General features: G+C 34.4%; 1 protein-coding gene and 1 long non-coding RNA gene across 3 annotated transcripts in view; both read right to left on the minus strand.

Moving 5' to 3' along the window:
* LOC114335224 (FK506-binding protein 2) overlaps nt 1-23,554 on the minus strand; it is a 339,535-nt gene that overhangs the window by 68,765 nt on the left and 247,216 nt on the right. The gene's annotated exons all lie outside the window — the stretch shown is intronic.
* LOC126892185 (uncharacterized) overlaps nt 22,780-23,554 on the minus strand; it is a 247,665-nt gene continuing 246,890 nt past the window's right edge. Inside the window, exon 4 of the long non-coding RNA XR_007700717.1 lies at nt 22,780-22,827. This is a non-coding gene — a long non-coding RNA (uncharacterized LOC126892185). The remainder of the gene's footprint in view (nt 22,828-23,554) is intronic.

The following is a 23,554-nucleotide window of genomic DNA, read 5'->3' on the forward strand; positions in this document are numbered from 1 at the left end:
ATTGTTTTTTAACCAATAAAAAATAGACCGACTTTATTTTAAGCGTAGCTTACTTAATTTTAATGCTAGAAACTTCTTTAAAAATAAAAATAAAGCTTTTTATAAACGCTTTAAAAAAGTTGTGACGAGTTTTCCTCAATGTAAATATACAATAAACAATATAAACACTTAACATTTTTGTTACTTTTTCAGAAACTAAGTTTTGGCTAAGAATATTTTTTTCGATAAAGTACTTACTTTTTAAATTATGCTAACAACTGTCCAAAAACGTGGTCTTTTTGTTGAAAAATTAACACATTCACTCTCAAAAATAACTCAAAAAGTATTGACTTGAGTGAAAAAACTCGATAGAACAAAAGTTGTTTAGAATTAGTCAATCTATTCATTTCCGGACTTATTTTGAACGTATACTTTTTTATCCCCGAGAAGGGATGAAACTCACTCCCAGGGTAAAAGCACACATCGGGACAATATTACTTTTTTTCTTTGACATGTTAGCTATGTGTATGCCAAATTTCATGTCAATCCAAGCGATTCTTTAAAATTTGCGGCAAAACCGTGAGTAAATGGACGAGACAGTTTGCGTTCGTTAATATTAAATGGAATGGTGAACTGTATAAGTAATATGTGGATAATAAAGTGGTAGGAATGCCTTTGGTAAGACAATTTTAGAATATCTAGAATATACACTCTTAACACTCAATTAGATGTATCTCTAAAAGGGTCTTGTGTAATTGCAATTGCTCTCGATCGAGATCCTAATGAGTCAGAAAAAATAGTTTGGGAAAATAACGACGGGTTTGCCATTTAATGAGCGTAATAGAAAAACGAACGATTTGTTTCAAGTATTCGATAAAGTATTCATTAAAAAGACAATATCAAAACCACAATAGCAGATGAACAATATTAATACAAATGGTAGATACAATGTTTAAGCAAGCATGAAATTTTAAAGACAACAATGTCTTTTAAATCTCCGATGTCTGATACGTCCTATATATACGCGTATCAAAAAAAAGTTAATTAATAGCAAGCTGAAAATTTGTTAATAGCTTAACGGTGTCTAGTCGGACAAACTTTGATGTATGGGAACACTGGAACAGGGGAAGTTTTAATTGTGTAACAGGTTAAAAATTTGAAACAGACTACGAAAACGTTCCATGCATTTTGTCGGACAGAACTTCCAATTGATTTGTTACCATTTCATAAACTCTCATGCAAAAATCAGACTGGTGTTTATCATTAACTGGGCATTTTAATGAGTGGAACACGAAGAACATGTCAAATGACCGGAATCATGTTGGTTAGTAATAGCAGTTTGATTTCTGCATGAGAGTTTAATGAAAGGGTCTAATTAAGGATGTAATCAAGGGTTTAATCAAAATACATGGGACATTTTCGTAATCTGACGTTCTTTAAACTTTTTAAAATTTTTAAACACTGGAAAGTGAGATAGTGAAACTTATAAAAAGAAATTTCAGAGAGCATAAGTCGAGAATAACTGGGTGAGGTAGTAGAAAAAGTACCAAATTATGACAAAAATTTGTAGAAGGTATGAATACGAAAGTAGGAAGAAAATATATATTTTATGAATATAACATTCAGTGAAAGCCCAAATAAACAAAGTAATGACAATGGAAAAAACTAAGAGAATTTTCAATGGAACATAAATTTTAAGATAGCAAATACCCAAGTCGATCATAAAGATGTATATAAAATAACCTAGATCTCTCCTGATGGGACAACTAGAAACCAAATAAATTATGTTCCCATTGAAAGAAAACACAATAGATTCGGGACTGTTTATAGAAGCTACACAGGAGCAGTTGCCGACAGACAATAGTCGAGCTTAACCCAGGAGCAGTCGCGCTCACTTCTGTAACATAAGTAGTCGCGCGTAGAGAAAAAATCTCACAATATAGATTTAAATACGAATTTAAATTAAATTTCTATTTTATAATATTTTTATTTACTTGTTATGTTAAAAATATCTATTTCTAACAATTTGAAAGCTGATTAGTTCTCACTAAAACCATAAATTCCACAAAAAAATAAAAAATAAAAAAAATAAATTTCTACGCATTACTAAGATCTTCCTCGAGGCACTTACGAGCGGAAAGCAATGAAAATTTTTTCAACAAGTTATCACGGAAAAGGATAAAATGTGAGATTTTTTCTCACGGCGCGACTGCTCCCGGGTTAAGTAAATCCCGAAAAATACCAGTAGATCAGCTCCAAGATAAAGCAAAAAGGATTGGGAAGGATCACGACAAGGAACTTAGAGAAAGAATGGTATTTAATACAAACATCCATGATACAAGCTGCTGCCCTTAGTATTGGGAAAGCTTAAATAGAAAAGATATAACACTAGTTTGGAACAACGCAAAAATGGAAACTACGACGGTCATTCGTAAAAAAAGGTTCCCTATGCCGCAGGTAAGTAAAAACGCAGAAATAAGGCAGCCACAAAATATAACAATAGGAGAATACAACATTGAGGGGGTAAAAATCTTCTTTACATACTTGGGATCCCTAGTCACGTCTGATAATAACGTAGCGGAGGAAGTGAAGAGGCGAATATTTATTACCAATAAAAGTTACCATTCGGCAACTAAGATCAGATAACGTCGCAAGAAAAACAAAATGCCAAATATACAAAACCTTAATAAGACCGGTACTCACATACGGCTCAGAAACCTGGACACTCACTAAAAAAGAGGAAATATTGCTAGCCACATTTGAAAGAAAAATCTTGCGACACATATATAAGGGCACAAAAGAAAACGGAATTTGGCGAAGAAGGTATAACTTTGAACTCTACAAAATATACCAGGATCCGGATATCATAACATTCATTAAAATAGGACGGCTGCGTTGGATGGGACATGTAGAAAGAATGGAAGAAGGCGAAATACCAAACAAAATATTCAAACAGATGCCAGTAGGAAAAAGAACAAGAGGAAGACCGAAGCTGAGATATTTAGAACAAATAGAAAATGATATAATAACCTTAAAAATAAAAAACTGGAGAAAAAAGCACGAAACAGATCAGAATGGAGAAGAATCCCGGAACAGACCAAGACCCAGAAAGGGTTGTCGAGCCAGTGATGATGATGATGATGCCGCTGAGAAAAAATGAGACGTGCTGGGAGAAATCTGGCAACACTGCCTTCACCAGTTTCGCCTCGCTGCATTGCTCAGTGTCAGCCTAGCAGCCTTCGAAGATGAAAGTCTCGGTCGCTGTTACCGCCAATGTGAAATTCATGCCGTGATACGTTCTTTAAATCCAAAATGGATTTCACCTATTGATATTCATCATCAGTCAATCGAAGTTTATGGGTAAAAGTGCATATCCGTTTAACATGTTCGCAAATGGTGTAGAGAATTCAGTGAATATCGGAGCCGCAGGTCTTCAGATTCATTGGGAATTGCCCCGTATAATCTGTATAAATCCAGTCTTATTGGGAAATGTGAAAAATATGAACTAATTTGGGATCGTGAAATAAAAATGTATACCATTTTTATTCAATTGCAATGCGAAGGCAAAACTGTCTCATTTTTCACTTAGAACAGAGAGCGCAAGCCAGCACTCTAAATCGACGATTTTCGACTCTATTTGGAGCAAGGGCGGATCCAGCACAGATTTTCGGGAGGGGCCATGAACTTTTTTTGGGGAGAGGTACCGGAGGCACGGGGGGTAATTTTAAAAAATTAGGGTTACAATGGTGAATTTTAAGGCACTTTTCACACACTTTTACCGTGTATGAGAAGTGCCTTAAAATTCAATTCACAATTCCTGCCGTAGTACCGATTCCTACACATTTTTTCGGATCCAAGTGCAGTTTTTTTCAACAAGTTTAATACTATTTTTCCAATGCTTCTCCTGTCAGGCATTGTTCTTTTCCTCTTTTTTTCATTTTTTTCGTTTTTAGGTTCTCATAAGCATCAATGAACTTGACAAAGTCTTCACGAATGTTGTTATTGTGTATGTATCTCAAATTTAGAGAAAGCTGTTCCACGTGGGATACGTCGGTCGTTTCGTCAAATATAACAGACAGTTCTTTAATATAATAATTTGCACTTTGAACCTGATTCATTATTTGTTCAATTATTTCTTCACAACATGTTATTAATTGCTTTTGACTGGTGCTACTAATGTATGTTGCTCAGGAAGATGCTGTGGATAGGTGTTATTTAAGAGTCTTACCTCCTAATGCGATTTTAAACATTAACAATAATTCCGCTCATTGCTAGGTCCAGCATCTTCGTCCAAAAGCAGAAGGCCATCGTCACGATGGTCTCTTAGAGGAATATTTAGGACCCTACTATTGGTCGTAGTCTTTCTTTATTTTTTTGTGTATCTGTTTAGACCTCTGAGAGTCTATCTGGTTAATGACTGACTTTTGAGGGTTGCGATAACTTTGTAGAAAATCCAGCTCAACCTGAACGCACTCCTTGTGGTATGATGTTTTTTCATGGGTTCGTATGGCTTCGTCTTTGCTCATGTGTTTGGCGAAAGATGTTAAAGGTTTCGTGACAAGGCTTTGGGCTGTCATCCTTTTATTGTGACCATATTTTTCATTAGAAAAATAAAACACAATACTTGTAAAACAATTCCTTTTGACTGTGCGAAAATACTAACCAACTTCTTTGTTCTAAGTGCTAATGACTTTTTTATTCTTTGTGTGTATAGAATATGGAAATTGATACGATTTTGATGGCTGTCAAGGTCGTTCTAACAATTGGCACTTTGTAAAATTATAACATTTTGATTTAAAAAACATCCTATGTCATTCTTGAAGCTTCTGTTACTGTCTTTGTTCAATTCTAGTCCAGAAATCATATTTATCCCCTGTTTTGTACAGTCACAATCACTGAATAGTTTACACCCTTTAATATCCAGTGTTCTATTTCTGTGTTAATTCAGTGTTCAGAAATAGAAAAAGTCAAAGACGCACGTCAACATATAACCAGGCTAAAATGGAGATTCGCAGGTCATAACGCTAGACAAACGGACAATAGGTGGAATAGCACGATACAACAATGGAGACCATGGACAGGAAAGAGAGCAAGAGGACGACCCCAGATGAGATGGGGAGACGACATTAAAAAGATACGGAGAAGATCAAATGGACAAAGAAATGGAGGAAACTGGGGGAAGCCTATGTTCAGAATTGGACGAATTAAAGGGCAAAAGAAGAAGAAGAAGAATATCCAGTGGCCAATTTTTTTAATTTTTACCTCGTTTAAACGCACCTTTTACGTCAAAGTGACGTTACCAGTGGCGGACCCAAAATAGGTTGATTAAAATTAAAAAATCAAAATAAAATAAATCTATTTTACAAAATTTAACAAAACGGAAAGTATAGAGGCATTTTTTTTTTTAATAAAATTGAGTTAAAATTATTGAGTTTGGCAATTACTTTTGGTTTTACGCGTGATATAAACGGCATTTTAGACGCTTTTAATAACTTCTTATTTTATTTTTCAATACGCACTAAGATTTTTGACAAGCAATTTGACATTTAGTAAATCCGTACGACACTGCGATTTTACAGTATTACAATATAAAAATAAAGTGTAAACTATTCAGTGATTGTGACTGTACATATAATATATTATTTGTTTGAAATTAAAAACATTTCAACTGCAAATATTTAAATTTATATTTTTTTAAATTCTCGGAGGGGGCCATGGCCCCCATGGCCCCCTCCCTGGATCCGCCCTTGATTTGGAGTCATCATCAGAGAGGCGTAGGCCTGCTGCTCTCTGCCCAAAGTGACCAATCTCCGAGAGCTTATCCCCGCATTGCAACTGACGTTTATGGATTACTTGTCTAACGACATCTGGTAACTGAAAGTCGAAGTTTTAAAGTTTTCAACCTAGTAGAAATATTAAAAATATTAAAAATATTCCTAAAAGATATTTAATTGAAAACGTATTGGACCATTTACATGGTAACACCTCCATGGCTTCTAAAAATTGCAAGCCAGATGGATGCTGAAGCGAAGAAGACAATAGGAAATTCAAAAAACTTACAATTCACGACCACGTAATTTAGGATCATTTATTATATATACATATAGGTATATCCCGTTCACAGCGTAATACGCCTTTGGGTTCCCGTTCGCCGAGCCTGTATATTCTGCCAGTCTTCTTAAGATAGATTTCTTGCTGACATTGCTTTTGAGATTCCTTGGATCCATGTTGTTGGTGGTCGTCCTCATTTTCTTTTCTCTGGTGGTACCCATTCTAATATCTTTTTGGGTAGTCTGTCTTCCCCCATACGTCTAACACGTCCGTACCATATTAGTTGTTTTTTTTTAGATGTCTTCTGTAATTGAGCTTTGTACTTTCATTTGTCTCCTGATGTCATCATTTTTCACATGTTCTAATCTAGACTTTCCCGCTGCTCTCCTCCAAAAATCCATTTCAACTGCCAATAGGTTGCCTTTAAGTTTTTGTGATAACTGCCACACTTCTGAGCCATAGACGATTACTGGTTTTAAAATGGTATTATATATTCGTTTTTTCGTTTCCGGTCTTATATTTTTTTGCCATAATACTGAATTCAACGCACCTATAACTTGTTTTCCTTTGGTTACTTTGTCTTTTATGGCTTCATCACTTCTTCCTGTCTTTGTCAGTTTTACCCCCAAATATGTACATTGGGCACATTTCTTAATAGTTTCATCTTCTAAGTCGAGGTCATCTGCAGTATTTTCTCCTACTACGCAAAGATATTGTGTTTTTTGGACATTTACTTCGAGGTCACATTTTTTGTACTCTTCCATTAGTTTTCTAGCCATATACTCCAGGTCTTCTTTGTCTTGGACAATAACTACCTGGTCATCTGCATAGTGCAACGTATATAACGTTTCATCCCCAATAGATAGCCCCATCCCTTTACACTTGTTCTTCCAGTGCCTGAGTGCTTCATCGATATATATATGTTGAACAGTATGGGAGATAAACAACAACCTTGCTTCAGTCCTTTTGTTACCTGAAACCATTAGACACCTCTTTTCCTATTTTAACTTTTGCTATTGTGTTCTTATATAGCTCTTTAATAGCATCGATTAGTGTAACGCTGATACTGATTTTCTCCAATACTTTCCACAACTTCGCAACAGGCACGGTGTCATATGCTTTTGTAAATCGACTAAAAGTAAATGCACTTCTCGAGATCTCAGTGTTCTTTTCTCGAGTATTTGGGATCATTTATTTATCTGTCTAAAAATGACCAAAATTGGGTCATAAACAAAAAAGTTCTAAGATTAAATTTCTTGAACTTGTAAATAACCCTGAAGTATTTAAAAAATAAAAAAACTGTCACCCATAATGTACTTCACAAATTACTTGTTTCAAACTTTATCCAACTAGCTACGAAAACATTCTGGTTCAAAAAATATATTATTTTGAGAATTTATTATTCGCCTCCTATATACGTGAGTGCACTTCTTTAGCCAAAATATTAATTCCATATATATACTATACTCTGCATTACTTTCCTGCAATTTCTTTGTACGCTTTTACTGGTCCAGACATGTGGAACAAGTCATATTCGATACACTGTAAAAATAGAATTCTGTATTTTGTAATATTTTGAAATTACACGTTATATTTTTCTCATTTGTGTTAATATTTAATGGAGTTTCAATCTTTTTGAATCTTCTTCTTTCTTGCCTGCATCTTTTTCTGGGTCTGCCAATACTTCTTCGTACATTTGGTGACTTATCTTGGGCTATTCGTACTATCCTATCCTCTACCATTCTACTAATGTGTTCTTTCCATTCCTGTTTCCGTTGTGTCACCCATCCATTTCTGTCTTCTACATTGCATGATCTTATGTTTTCGCTTCTCTCCCTATCCAACAGACAGTTCCCTGATATTCGTCGGAGTATTTTCATCTCTGTTGTTTCTAGTAGTCGTCTCGTTTTAGATGTGTCAGGTCTTGTCCCTGCCGTGTATGTCAGTATAGGTCTAATTGCTGCTTTACAGATTCTTGCTTTTGTGTGTTGTGTTAGGTGTTTGTTCTTCCAGATTGTGTCATTAAGAGATCCCGCCGCTTTACTTGCTTTTAAGCTTTGCTGTCGTAATTCCTCTTTAACATCTCCGTAACTGGTTATATCTATTCCCAGATATCTTAACCTTGATTCCTACTTTATTATTTTCCCATCAATTTCGATTTTACATCGTAGTGGGTATTTAGATGTTGTCATTTGATTTTTTCTGCTGATATTATCACATTTTATTTCTTGGCTGTTGTATTGAAAATGTGTGTTAATCTTTGGAGATCGTCTTCTGTCTCGGCGATTAATGCGGCGTCGTCTGCATAACATAATATTCGGATTTCTTTGTTCCCCATTGTGTAACCATGACCTTTACGTACTGCTTGTATTATTTAGTCCATTATTATATTAAAGAGCAGTTGACTTAACAAGTCACCTTTTTGAATCTGAATCTAGAAAAGCTACTGGTAATCAATTTATTTGAGCACAATTCATAGTTCTTATTTTATACTTTTTTGTCTATGATGTACATACAGCAAGAATCGTATATATAAAATCATTATAAAATAATTGCAACAGACTGATATGTTTTCTATACACTAAGGCAAATGAATCAATTGGAGACGACCCATCCTTTAGTCGACACTCTTTCAACTGAGCATCTTTGACAGTCCATCAAAAGGTGCTTCACTGTCACTATATTATATTCACAAATATAACACATTGGTTCCCCTTACGTGAGATGTGCTATTGTCTTAATGTAGACTTGATGTTGTCGCTTTGAAGGCCAGAAGTTCCAGGGAAGTAAGGAAGATTCCATAATTTTGCCCCTCACTGTAATAATATCCGGTAATTACGCATAATCACCTATTCATCAGATTTACCGTAACAAATATAAATATTTATTCATTATTTTGCAGTGTAAATAGACGATACTTTCTTAAAAGTAATGAATTCTTGGAAACATGTTTTGTGCTTTTTATCTGCAACCATATAAATGTTAGCCAAAGTTCTTTGTAAAAGTGGATGGACTTAGTGAAGCTTCCTAATAATTTTAAAACGTTTGGAACGAACGATTCTATAAAATGAGATATAAGGAGGAGGAGGACAATTATTTCTCGTAGGTTTTGGTAGAAAAACAAAGTAAATGTATGTCAGTTCTAAAGGAATGTATAGGACAAATACGTTTAAGCACGATGGAGAATGAATATATTACGTGAATGAGAGGGAAATTTTAGGAATATACAAATCAGCATTATTCCAATGCCTGACGTGATAGAAAGGGAATTTAAAAAAATAATAAACTTGAAAGTTGAACAGAATAACATTTACACTAATTTATGGATCGCTATGAAAGTTTGAGAGTTTGTTAAGGACCAAAATATCCAACTTTACAAAATTAATTAGTATTATTATTACTTTTGTAGTAAGATGTTTTTAATTGTTTTTTTAATATAAAATATGTATAAAAAAGAGACTACGTGAACATAAACAATTACAGGAAGGTTATGCACTAGTGCTTTAAATTTACCATTTAGCTCGACCCTGTGTATATCACGTTTCATTGCAGGTACCAAAGCTCCATGCTTAGTCCTTATTTATTCTAAGTAAATAAATTACATAATGTATATCGGTTGATTACACAGGTTTACAAAAAAAAATAAATTGTGGACTATTTGACGAAACCATACGACAAGGGGGTTTTTGGGGTCGCTGATCACGAATCCGGGGTCTGATGATCTCTATCACATCAGATTAAGGTTATTTCAAGGTCAAATCAATATAAATCGACAGTCGCTCTAAAAAAGTATATGAGGGGGTTTTTGGGGTCGCTGATCACGAATTCGCGGTCCGCTGACCTCTCTCACGTCTAGCTCAAGGTCACTTCAAGGTCGAATCAAGATGAATGGACACAACCGCTCTGAAAATGTATATTAGGGTTTTTTTGGGGTCGCTGATCACAAAACTGATTTGACCTTGAAATGACCTTTACTGACGCGGTAGAGCTCAACGGACCCCAGTTTTGTGATCAGCGACCCCAAAAACCCCCTAATATACTTTTTCAAAGCCATTGTGTCGATTTATCTTGATTTGACCTTAAAATGACCTTGAGCTAGACGTGAGAGAAGGTAGCGGACCCCGGATTCGTGATCAGCGACCCTAAAAACCCCCTAATATACTTTTTCAGAGCGATTATCGATGTATCTTGATTTGACCTTGAAATGACCTTTACCTGATGTGATAGAGATCAGCGGATCCCGGATTCGTGATCAGCGACCCCAAAAACCCCCTTGTCATATGGTTTCGTCAAATAGTCCACAGTTTATTTTTTTTTGTAAACCTGTGTTATAAAGGATTTCGATATTCTTCTCTAATTATAAACAACCGTGTTTACAACACAGGCAATTTGGACTTCGAAGTCGTAGGTTGACTTCGTGAGTTCTATTAGGTTTTCAGCTAACGTTGATATACTAGTTACTAGACGTTCAGCTAACGTTCAATAATTTGAGTAATTTGCGCCAAACTTCTGGTCATAATTTCTTAAGCGGAAATGATATCAAAACCGGAACTAATAGACTCGACTTTTTAGTACGCGTCGCCGTCAATTGATATATCGATGGGTTTTTGACAAAACATCGTAACCGACAAAACGCACATTTTACAGGAGACAACTTTTCCTTTCACCGACTTTTTGGTTAATATAATTAAAATTTTGAAATTATGATAAATTAGTACATAAAAATAATAATTTAAGAAAAAAAACTAATATAACATTCTTTTATTAAATTATGTAACATACGATACTTTGTTAGACCTTGTCTGTGTCAATTTTAGTTGAAGCTTGTCCCTTAAAATAAACATACGATAGTTTCAAGGTATTAATCTATAAATGAATATTCATAAATAACGTAAGTATCTTAACAAAAAAAATATTGAATACATGAAGTTTGTTTAAAAATTATTTTGAAATGTGTAACTAATACAATTTTATTTATATAGCTCTCAAATTTGCACAACTTGCCTTTGAAACACCTTACTAAATGATGTTCCATTCAAAAAAATCTCAAAAATTTATTTCAAATAATACGACGTCCCAAAAACTGCAATTTTTGAAAACTTCGTAGTTTTACAGAATTACTACCACTTTAAGAGGGTATTACTCAAGTTTGAACAGATATTACAATTTTATAGGTGTTTTTTAAAGCTTAAGATGTAATCTTTAAAATGCACTAAACTATCTTGCTTTAGACATGAAATAAACAACTTCTTTTTGAGAAAATTAAGAAAGATAAAAAAAATGTAATAAAATAACCCAAAAATATCAGTTAAAAAAATTTTTGTACAAAGTCATCAAAACTATTTTCTGTACAACTTATCTAAAATACATTTAATAACAAGCTTAAAAAAAATACATGTATTTTTTTGAGCTCTTAGGGTGCGTTCACTACGGAGACCAAAGGATGGTATCCTAGCCTAGAACATGGTATCGTACTTTTCATATTCGTGAATTCTCGCATTTAAAATAATGCACTTATTTTACATAGCGATCGATAATATAATTTCGTAGTGAACGCACCCTTATACAGTATGTCTGCGTAACTTGGAATCTATTGATAACTTTTTATTATCAATTTAAAAAAAACTATCAGATATTAAATTTTATTAATTTCATACGAGGTATGTCAAAAAATACGAATCTTGTTCAAAAGTAAAGTAGCTTTATATGTCACAATATCGAAAATTGTTAATAAAAAAAGTTGTTTGGAAATAAAAACTATGTTTCAATATTCGTTCTACATTTATTCCCCTACATTTGTTTCAGATTTCAGTGAACTTACTACAAGTTGATTTATTTTTGTTGCAAATATATTTATGATATTTGCACAAGAACAACTAAAATACATAGGTTATGTCATTACCAAATTAGAAAATTAGACTTAAACTTCTATTAAAAAGACAATAAACCAGACAAAACAAGTATTAAAAACTTACCGCATCTATTGAATAAAAGGATTTATCAAAACTACCACTATTTTCGTTTTAAATTGTTCTAGTGAAAAAAATTTGCACTTTCCAACACATTTAAGATAACAATGAGTAATCTTAACGGTCATTTTGGTCATTTAATCTTATCGTAAGCGGCAAAATATGCAAACGTAACCGACAAGATTTATGGCGTTTACTATCATCTGTCGGTACTACCTTGCCGTTTACGATACCAAAGGCACAAAATGAGGTGGAAATGCGGTGGTTACGATAAAAATGAAGTTCAATTTTAGACACTTAGGATGTTATTATGGGAAAAATAATTTTGAATCAGCTGTAAACTGACAGTTGGAGTTGGCCATTGAAATCCAATATGTGAGGTTTTCTCCAAAAAAAAGTTCCAATTAAGGAACACTTTTGCTTAAAATTAGGTTCTTTAGCCTCTTCCGTGGCTATTTTAACCAAAACAGTTTCCACCCACCAGAAGGGGTGGGAACCACCCCCCAAGATAAAAGCGCACATCGGCATAGGGTAGACTTTGTTTCTTGAGATATTCCCTACTTGCTGTGAAAATATCAAGTAAATCGATGTAGTAGGATGGAATTCGGAGCCAAATACTCTTATTGAATACCCTATAAACGCTGCCTGAGATGATGCTTATAATTTAGTCGGTAAGTACATAAGATAAGTAGGTTTTATCAAACAACCAATAATATCAGTTTGCAAAACCGTGTCTTTTGTTTGTATAATACTGTAAGCTGTTGACAATAATTATAAAACATTTCGACAACGTTATATGACACGAAATTCAGATTGCAGATCATGCATGTTACAACGATTACATAATTGTTAACCTATTTAAAAATCGAAGAAAAATGAATTGGAATATAAATAAAATTATTGTCTGATTATAATATGAGATATAATGTAAAAGCGTAAAAGTAATTTTTAAGTTATTGTATCAAATCTCTCAAAACTCTTTAGAATATTATAATAAGCGAATCTTCCACAGCTGGCACAGTTTGTCGCATCGTAATTTCTAGTATTTTCTCTTGAAGCAATAGTCGCTTTCTAAATGTCTGACGGTCACTGCATTTTCAACATTTTCATCCCAGGACCTTTTTGGCCTACCTCGTTTTGTTCTTCTGAGTCCATTTTTCTATCTTTTTGGCTTTATATTTTCAGACATCCTCTGCAGATGTCCATACCAGTTTAAACACGTTTTTCTCAAAATCACTTTTGTACATAGGGCGAAAAAGATGTCTCAAAAACTATTTTGACCGATCTTTCTAAAATTGTAGCCAAGTATTTGTCACACCTTTGAATATCGCTATAATTTTAATTGCTTTTACCCTTTTTGGTTGCCAAACTGCCAAAAATTACAAAAAAGTTGAAATTGTGTCTCTAAACTACTGACACTCAGACATTTCTTTACAGAACTTATTTTTTTAGTTCATATTATAGTTATTAGTATACTAAATAGAAATTTTCGTGAATTTCATGTTAAAAATATTTCCTTAGTACAAAATTATGTATGATAAAAATCCTAATAAAAAATATTTATGCATATTAAAATAATGCATTTATTAAGCCATGAAATGTAGAATTTTATATACCATAAAAGTCGTACTAAATAGTTATTCGAAATTAACACATGATAAAAACCCTTTAAATTTTTTATAGTAGTAACTATATCTTTAAATATACAAATTTTGATATACTCTTTCAAAATTTCAACGAAAATATATTCAGGAAGTCTATATTAACCAGACTATTTACTGCGGTATTTCTGAATTCAAATATTTCATCTCAGATCTTTGATACCACTGCTTGCCTCGCATCAGTCAGGATGGGAAAAGGGCGCTAAAAGGATGTGACTAGAGAGCTAAATATTTAGACGAATCTCTATAGTCCATATTGTGAGACCGCCTCCGTATGAAAAAAATCTGATTCGGTTATTTTGCTGAGTTCTCTTCAAAAATATCCTCTTTTATAATATTTTTTGCTCCGAGAAATATTGTTTTAGGTTTTGGGCCATGTTAAACAAAAAACATCTCTTGTAATTTTCTCCAAAATTGATAGTTTTCGAGTTATAAGCGATTTAAAATATGATAAATGCGAAAATATGCATTTCCGAAGCTTCTTAAAAACACATTTTGTTGGTACACTATAAATACCGTTGCACGTCATTATCTACGTCATTATCTACATATATAAGTTGGCATTGTTGCCAAATTATAAAAGAATCCTGAACTTATTTTAATTAAATGTATCACATAATTATTGCAGAGGTGGATTATACAACAAAACAAATTAATATTCAATATAAATAATTAAAAACCATAAAATATAAAACACTGTATAAAATATTCAATATTTATCATCATCATTCTCTTTAATTTATCCCTAAACCCTATGAGGGGTCGGCTTCCCTAATTGCATTTCTAAACACAAATCTACCTTGGGCAATATCAATGTTAATCCCCTTTACCAACATCTCCTTCCTTATCGTCTCCCCCAGGTCTTCTTTGGTCTACCTCTCCTACTCCTTCCAGGAATCTGCACTTCAGCTTTTCTTCGTATTGGGTGATTAACGTCTCGACATTGATCATGACCAAACCATCTTAACCTATGCTCTCTCCTTTTGGCATTAATTGGTGCCATACCTAGACTTCCCCTATACTCATTTCTAATTTTATCTTTATTTGTCACTCCACTCATCCATCTAAGCATTCTCATTTTCGCCACATGCATTCGTTGTTCCTCTTTCTTTTTCACTGCCCAACATTCAGTTCCGTACATCATAGCCGGTCTTATGGCTGTTTTATAGAATTTTCCCTTCAGCTTCATTGGAATTTTTCTGTCACACAACACACCACTCGCTTCTTTCCACTTCATCCATCCAGCCCTAATTCTACTGCATGCATCTCCATCTATTTCTCCATTACTCTGTAATACCGATCCCAGGTACTTAAAACTATTGCTTTTCACAATCGTTTCACCATCCATAGATACCATTTTATTTGTAGTAACTCCATCTTTAAATGAACATTCCAAATACTCTGTTTTTGTCCTACTAAGTTTTAAACCTTTTTTCTCCAGAACTTGTATCCACTGTTCCAGTTTTTGTTTCTAAGTCTCTTTCACTATTTCCTATTAACACTACATCATCAGCATACAGTAGGCACCATGTAATGTTACCCTGTAGTTTCGCTGTTATCTGGTTCAAAACTGATGAGAAATAAATAAGGACTAAGCACCGAGCCTTGGTGCAGTCCTACTTTCACCCTAAATTTATCAGTATCTCCCACACCTGTCCTAACACCAGTCGTTACATATCTCTCACAATATCTCTCTACCTCATACATATCTCTCACAATCTTTACATATACACCAGGGACTCCTTTCTTATTGAGTGCCCACCACAGAATCTCTCGCGAATCATATGCTTTCTCAAGATCAATGAATAGTATATGATCGTTGATCCCTTTATTCCTATATTTTCCACAAAATATTCAATATTTATAGTAAATAATAAAACAAATCTGAAGTGTCACACCAATATAGCAAATAATAAAAACAAATCAGTGTCAACTGTAAAATAAGTGTTAGCATTTTACATCAAAATGTCATCTTTGTTAGTTAAAGTGTGACCCGGGCAAATGTGGTTCATAAAAACGCTTTGTAATTAATTTACACAAATTAAATGAAACAAATTATATGACATGATATATACATGGGCGTCCGCAGGATCAAAACTAGGGGGGGGGGCAAGTTTGAGAAATAAAAAAATTGGTTAGATAAGCAATAATAAATATAGACGTAAATTGAGAGGGGAGATGGGGAAAGGATTTCCCTCAGAAAAGTTTTGAAATAACGTTTTTGGAGCCAAAATTATAATTCAACGCCTTCATACAAAAATGAAGCAAACTAAATATAATTCAAATATTTAAAAACTTTTTAATGCTTTTTACAAAAACGTGACGCAAATTTAACAAGTTTATTTCCTCCTTGATAAGCAATCGATTTGTGAAGCAAGATAAATTGTCTATTTACACTGCAAACACTACACAACAATTGTTTATGAATACTATTATTTAAACAACAATTTACGCGGATCAATTGTAAATTCTTGTAAAACTTTCTCTACAAACTCTTTCTTTTTTGGTAATATTTGTTTCCGATGAATACTCATTAGAGCTAACCCATTAAGGCGATCTTCGACCATTGTACTCCGCAACCATGTTTTTATTCTTCGAAGACTGCTGAACGACCTCTCAACTGTACACGTAGTGCAAGGCAATGTTACGAGAATTTCCAGCAATTTTTTTATTAACGGATAAAAAGTAGTGGAAGCTCGAACCAGTTCAAAAATTTCAAGGGTGTTGAAGTTGTCTAACTCATTATTAAGGAGTTTTTTATTCCAATGTTCTACCCATACTTCTAGCTCTGCATCTATTCCATCTATTTCATAGTGGTTTAAGGATTGTCTCAGTTCTAATTTAAGGCAATTTAAATCAATTTTGGAAAAATTCTTGGGATGCAGAAGACTCAGAGCGAAGGCTGGCGTATTTTCTTCGGAAAACCGTGTCTCTAGAGAAGATATGATAGAATCCAGATACGGAAGAATCATGGATCGCCTCCAGTATTCACTAGGCGTATCAGCTGGTTGATTGCTTCTATGCTGTTGCTTGTTTACAGTTCTAGGTGTAGATAATTCAAAACCGCATTCTTCGGCTATCTTATTGGCTTCATGTAATAAAGTGTTTGTTACGTTCTCTGCGTTCTGTCTATGTTTTTTAAAAATATCCATGATTTGACGAATATGTTCCGCTACCTTTAAAACATTAGTTTGCGCAGATTGTAGGCGGTTGACTATAGGCTCTAGGTATTCAGAATATTTTGCAATCAAAATAACAGCGACGATAAATCCTGACTTGCATGCCGCAGAATGCAACTGATAAGATATTTTTCTAGTTGCCAAATTTCCTTCAACGGATAGGGTTTGCAAGGCCTGTACAATTTCAATGAAATTTTTTCGAAAAACCCTGATTACCTTGTATTTCTCGGACCACCGTGTTTCGCAGAGGCTAGGGATATTTGCTATCATATTTCTTCTTAATACTGATTCACGGAAGAAATTGGTTATATCTTTAATAGTGGCAATAGTATTACGCACTTCATTTAAACGGTTCAAATCGTTCACAACTAAATTTAATCTGTGTGACGCACAGTGGAAAAAAAAAGATTTGCTATATTTTTTCCTTAAAATTGCTTGAACTCCGCCTTCCCTTCCCGACATAGTGGAGCAACCATCAAACCCCAGGCCGACACATTTGAGCGGATCAACTTCATGATTTGCCAGGAAATCATCAATTGCCTTTGCAATGCTTGGTGCATTCAGAGCATCGAGCTGAACAAACCCTGTAAATTCTTCACGAATTTCTTCTGCTTCTTCATCAAAATATCTCAAACCAATTGACAACTGTTCTTTGCCTGAAATGTCAGCGGTTTCGTCAGCTAATATTGCATAGTAGTTTGCTTTTCTGACTTCTTCAAAAATTTCTTTTCTAATTACGTGGCCGCAGATGTCAATTATTTCATTTTGTATCCTCACTGACTTGTATGAGGCATTCTTAGCGCCATGTTCAAAATGCTCCTGCAAAATTTTGTCTCCGGCCTCAATTCGAAAATTACACAAGTCTTGGAAAACACCCTCACTCGATTCTTTCCCACGGAGAGGTAAATCATGAGTGCCTGAGAAGACGATACATGAGATAACTGAACATAAGACTTTTCTGTTAGTTTCTATTGTTTTGCTCGCAAACTCGTTGATTTGAATGTCAACTGGTTTCGCTGTTAAAAAAGCTTCCGCAGCTTTGCTTGCCATCTTGTGGTATTGATTGTTTGCATGATCTTTGCAACATGTGTGGACATCTTTGTATTTATTAAAGGCCCTTATCATAAATGATCCCAATGTCCCTTTGATTGTCCCTTTCGGTGGAGGAAAGACGACACAGAATTTACAAAAGGCTCCTTTCAAGCGCTTTGAATATACTAGCCACGGGCTATATAAGTCCAACCATTTATGGTTAAATTTTCTTTTTAAATGTGCAGCATCTCTCACAAAATCATAATCAGTAGGCGGCACCCAAGTTTCTTTCAGCAGTTTCATTTTTTCTTGAACTGACAGCGTAGATATACTTCCCACGTATCTGCCAATATCATAAATGTGGTCATCAGTATGTAAGGCCAACAACTCGGTATCTGATACTTCTTTGTCTTTCATATTTCCTAAGGGCGGCCCTGTTGGATCATCTGAACTAGTTGATGGAGCATCCAGTTTGCTTATTTTATAATCGCATTCATCTCTGTAATTAGGCACCGGAGAGCTTGGATTGTTTTTTCTTTTCTGACCTTGCGAACCTAAAAGCATAGAAAAATGGTGGTACCCCAATATTTTCATGTTATCCTACCCACTCCCCATCCTTTAGTTTAGGCTATTGTTCATAATGAAAAATTTGAAATAATAAGGAAGAAAATCGAAACGAAATTTTTATGATTGAATATGTATGTTGATAAGTATGGTTTAGGTACCTACCTACATGAAAATATTTCTGAGTTCTAGTAAATTTTAAGAATAGTATCTGCATTTCTGAGGGTGGGCAAAATATTAGTTTTTTGCAGCCCAAAATATTAATTTTTGCAACCAAAAATATTATTGTTGTTCAAAACTTGTTGAAAAAACGTAAACAATTACAATATATTTATTTTTGTTTTAATTTTTGTCCATGTCTTTTTTGTGACTCAAAATAGGTATAGCCATTGCTTCAAGAAAAAAGTTTTAAGGTCATGTCAACAAAAAAATGTTCATTTTCTTCAGTTTTTCTCAATAACCTGTAAGTTTTTTCCCATATGTATTGAACATTCGTTATCATTAGAAATCTAAAAATAAATTAACGCTATACAAAATCCAATATGACGCTCATAGGAAATAAAAAACTTGATGGTAGGTAGTTCCATCTAACCGAAACGTGGCAATGAAAAACTAGCTAGAAATTATTGGTTAAAAAGTTTCTTAAAAAAATATTTTTTTTTAATTTTCTAGCAAACCAAATAATGTAAATTAATTCTGAGTTCACTATCCATCAAATTATCTAAAAAATTTCCCTATTTAACCAAATTTCGAAATTTGAAAAAAATCTATCACATTTTATCACAACTTTTCAAAAGGTAAAAGATGCCAGTTTTGTTTTTTGACAGAATGAGACTGCAATAGATAAAGTTATAGGCAAAGATTAAAAAAATATATATTGCTTTATTTTTTGCATTATTTTCTAGGCATCACCTTAAGAAAAAAATAATATTTATTTACACTTCAAAAAATGCCGATTGAAAATTTAATTTCCTTCAAAAAACCTTAATATAACAAAACTCACATCTTTTTTTATAGTATATAAGGGGAAAGGAATAAAATGCAAAATTTTGACGTCTGTCAAAATTTTCAATGTATTTTAAATGTAATCGTTTTTTCGAATCCTGAGAAAACTAACAAGTATTTTTGAAAAAGTTAAACGCAGAATGAAAGATTACTTTATTACCGAGGGCCGAAAGTCCCTTAGAATGAATAAAAAGTTTCTTTTGAATGAGATATTTGAAATTAAAAATCACACTAAATTTTCTCTTAGTTTTTCACCCCTGTAACTTATCAAAATAAACATTATAGAAGTTTTCAGGGGCTTTCGGCCCTCGATAATAACGTAATCTTTCATTCTGTGTTTCAATTTTTCAAAAATACTTATTAGTTTTCTCAGGATTCGAAGAAAAAATGAATCTTATTTAAATAGCATTGAAGCCGAAAGTTCGTACCCATCCCCTTAAGTATCATACGAACATATTCAATAATAAAAATTCTTTTTAAAAATGATAGTCAAGACTAGTCAATAGCGTAACTAATCTAAAAGTAGTATCTAAATTTACTAGTTATAGCTTACCAAGTGGAAAAAATTTCCGAATATCCATCGTAAAACAAATACACCAAAGACACAAAACACTCGTACGAATATCAAAATTCGGGAGATCACTCTTGCAACTTATTACTTTAACATCTACTATCTACTAAAGCTAAAGAATGACTGACAAACTGAAATGAATAATAACGAATCCTAGAGCAAAGCTTGTGCTCAAACTTCAAAGAATCTAAAATTCGTTGAATTGCATATTTGGACTTATTAGTTGTTCTTCGAAATACTTCCGGTTTGAGTTAAATGTATTCCCAGAACTCTAAGGCCATCAAAATATTTGGTTCTACGAATTCAGGGGTGGTGGCTACTGCTGTTGCTTTCAGATTTAAAAAATATTAGGTAAATAAAATAATAACAGGTTTTAATTTTCGTTTGTTTTGTTAAGTTTATATGGTATTTTCGTCCCAGCTAGAATGTAGAAACAGAGTGGTTGCATTCAAAATCAAGATTAAGTTACAACTTTATATTTTTCTATATTGCTTATTCACCAATTTTACACTCGCCTCGGCCTCTCTAGGGGGGGCAGCTGCCCCCCCCTGCCCCTCCCTGTGGACGCCCATGGATATATATTTCTTTAAACATTAAATCGCTTAGAGTCTAAGAGCTGGGAGCGGATGTTGTGCGTGATAAGTAATATAGAAAAACTTTACGGGGATATGTTGAATTAGTTGTGTACATGCCTTTCACCAACGGCCGGAAACCAGAGTTGGGGCCGAGGGTAGATATAAGGGGTCAAAGTCGCGGTTTTTATTATTTTTTTTTGTGACGCCCATGATCGAGGTAGTGCACCAAAATTTGGGAATAAGTAGGTCATCACGTACCTAAGTAAAATCTCTAGGGGCTCAACGCTGCGTGGTCGACAAAGGGGTGGGGGTAGGGGTGAATATAAAAAAAATATAACGGGTTTTTGCGACGTTCGTGATTGAGATAGTGCACCAAAATTTGGATATAAGTAGACCATGACATAAATAATTAAAATCCCCAGATCCGGAAACCAGAGTGGGGAAGGAAGGTAGTTATAAGGGGTCAAAAATCCGATTTTTATTATTTTTTTTTGTGACGCTCATGATCGAGATAGTGCGCCAAAATTTGCGAATAAGTAGGTCATGACGTAACTAAGTAATTTCTCCAGGAGTGGAACGCTGCGTGGTCGACAAAGGGGTGGGGCAGGGGTGAATATAAAAAATATAAAGGGTTTTTTGCGACGTTCGTGATTGAAATAGTGGACCAAAATTTGGGAATAAGTAGATCATGACATTACTAAGTAAAATCCCCAGAGCCGGAAACTAGAGTTGGGGATGAGGGTAGTTATAAGGGGTCAAATTCGCCGTTTTTATTATTATTTTTTTGTGACGCTCATGATTGAGAGCGCACCAAAATTTGGGAATAAGTAGGTCATGATGTAACTAAGTAGAATCTCCAGGGGTGGCACTCTGCGTGGCCGACAAAGGGGTGGGGCAGGGGTGAATACAAAAAATATAAGGGGTTTTTTGCGACGTTCGTGATTGACAGAGTGCACCAAAATTTGGAAATAATTAGACCATGACATAAGTAAGTAATATCCCCAGGAGATTGTACTTAGTTACCTCATGACCTACTTATTCCCAAATTTTGGTGCACTATCTCGATCATGAGCGTCACACAAAAATTAATAAAAACGGCGATTTTGACCCCTTATAACTACCCTCATGCCCAACTCTGGTTTCCGGCTCTGAGGATTTTACTTAGTTATGTCATGGTCTACTTATTCCCAAATTTTGGTGCACTCTGTCTATCACGAACGTCGCAAAAAAACCCTTATATTTTTTGTATTCACCCCTGCCCCACCCCTTTGTCGGCCACGCAGAGTGCCACCCCTGGAGATTCTACTTAGTTACGTCATGACCTACTTATTCCCAAATTTTGGTGCACTCTCTCGATCATGAGCGTCACAAAAAAATAATAATAAAAACGGCGAATTTGACCCCTTATAACTACCCTCATCCCCAACTCTAGTTTCCGGCTCTGGGGATTTTACTTAGTAATGTCATGATCTACTTATTCCCAAATTTTGGTCCACTATTTCAATCACGAACGTCGCAAAAAACCCTTTATATTTTTTATATTCACCCCTACCCCCACCCCTTTGTTGGCCACGCAGCGTTTCGCCCCTAGAGATTTTACTTAGTTACGTCATGACCTACTTGTTCCTAAATTTTGGTGCACTATCTCGATCATGAGCGTCATAAAAAAAATAATAAAATCCGCGAATTTGACCCCTTATAACTACCCTCGGCCCCAACTCTGGTTTCCGGCCGTTGGTGAAAGTCATGTACACAACTAATTCAACATATCCCCGTATAGTTTTTCCATATTACTTATCACGCACAAAATCCGCTTCTATCTCTCCGACTATTATAACCCCAAAACTATCAACTTTTGAGAAAAATGACAAGAGATATATTTTATTTAAATTGACTCATAAGACCTCAAAGTATTTTCCGGGTCAAAAAAGGTGCTCTTCTGAATTTGTTTAAAAAAATGGTTTAAACAATGTCTGCCCAAAAATTTCGCCCGGCGTCCTTCTGATTTCTTTAAAGGGGACATTCTTGAACAGGAATTCACAAAAAAACCGAATCAGAAATTTTTTCACACGGGAGCGGTCTCACAACAAGAACTAAGAGCTAAATATTTATAGGAATCTCTACAGGATGGATTACAGAGAAGTGGTTCTAAATGTAAGGGGTTAACTTAATTGGTTTAGTGAATTAACTTACTTAGCGTGCTAAGGGTTGCTGTAACTGGGTTAGGTATGACGCTCTTACCTGAAACAAGAATTAAGCATTATTAAATATTAATTAGAAAGCATTTATTTTGTGGAATTTGTATATATTATTTTTCTATATTATTTTGTGTATATTGTCTATTTTTATTCGGTTTATGAATCGGATATATTACAAACAAAAGAGAATCATTCAAGAAACTTTTAAATAAAGCAATAAAAATATTAGTTTTCAAATTTTCTTGGCAAACTTTATGTATAAAATCACGACAGCAGCTTTTGTATCAAAGCTCTTTCCTCGAACAAATTTTTTCTGAGATGTTTGAGCACCCGCGTACGCGGTATGGCTATCCGAGGTATTAATTATAGTAGAAGTCAAAAGGGAGACAATTACGTACAAGAAATGGATATGGAGGAAGGTCCAAAACGTGTAAGAAATATGGAGGCTTCTCTGATTTTAAAAGGGCTACCACTATAGTTTTCCTGCAAATTTTGAGGATTTGTAATTTACGGATGCAGCAATTCATAATTTTTACAAAGTTCTTTATTTGTTCTGTTCGTATATCGTCCAGGACAGCCGCTTTATTATGTGTCATTTGGCGGATCACGCATCTCACATCCTGTAGACAAAAGGATGTATCTAGAACATCCCTTTCTTCGTCGACATTTCGTTGTACTCTCACCTTGTTCTCTCTTGAGGTCGTCTTTAGGAGACGATGGGCTATCTGATCGGGTGTGACTTCTGTCAGTTGGGTGCCGGTGGAGCGCTG

The sequence above is a fragment of the Diabrotica virgifera genome, chromosome 9 (genome assembly GCF_917563875.1).
Source record: "Diabrotica virgifera virgifera chromosome 9, PGI_DIABVI_V3a".
In the NCBI taxonomy this organism is placed as follows: domain Eukaryota; kingdom Metazoa; phylum Arthropoda; class Insecta; order Coleoptera; family Chrysomelidae; genus Diabrotica; species Diabrotica virgifera.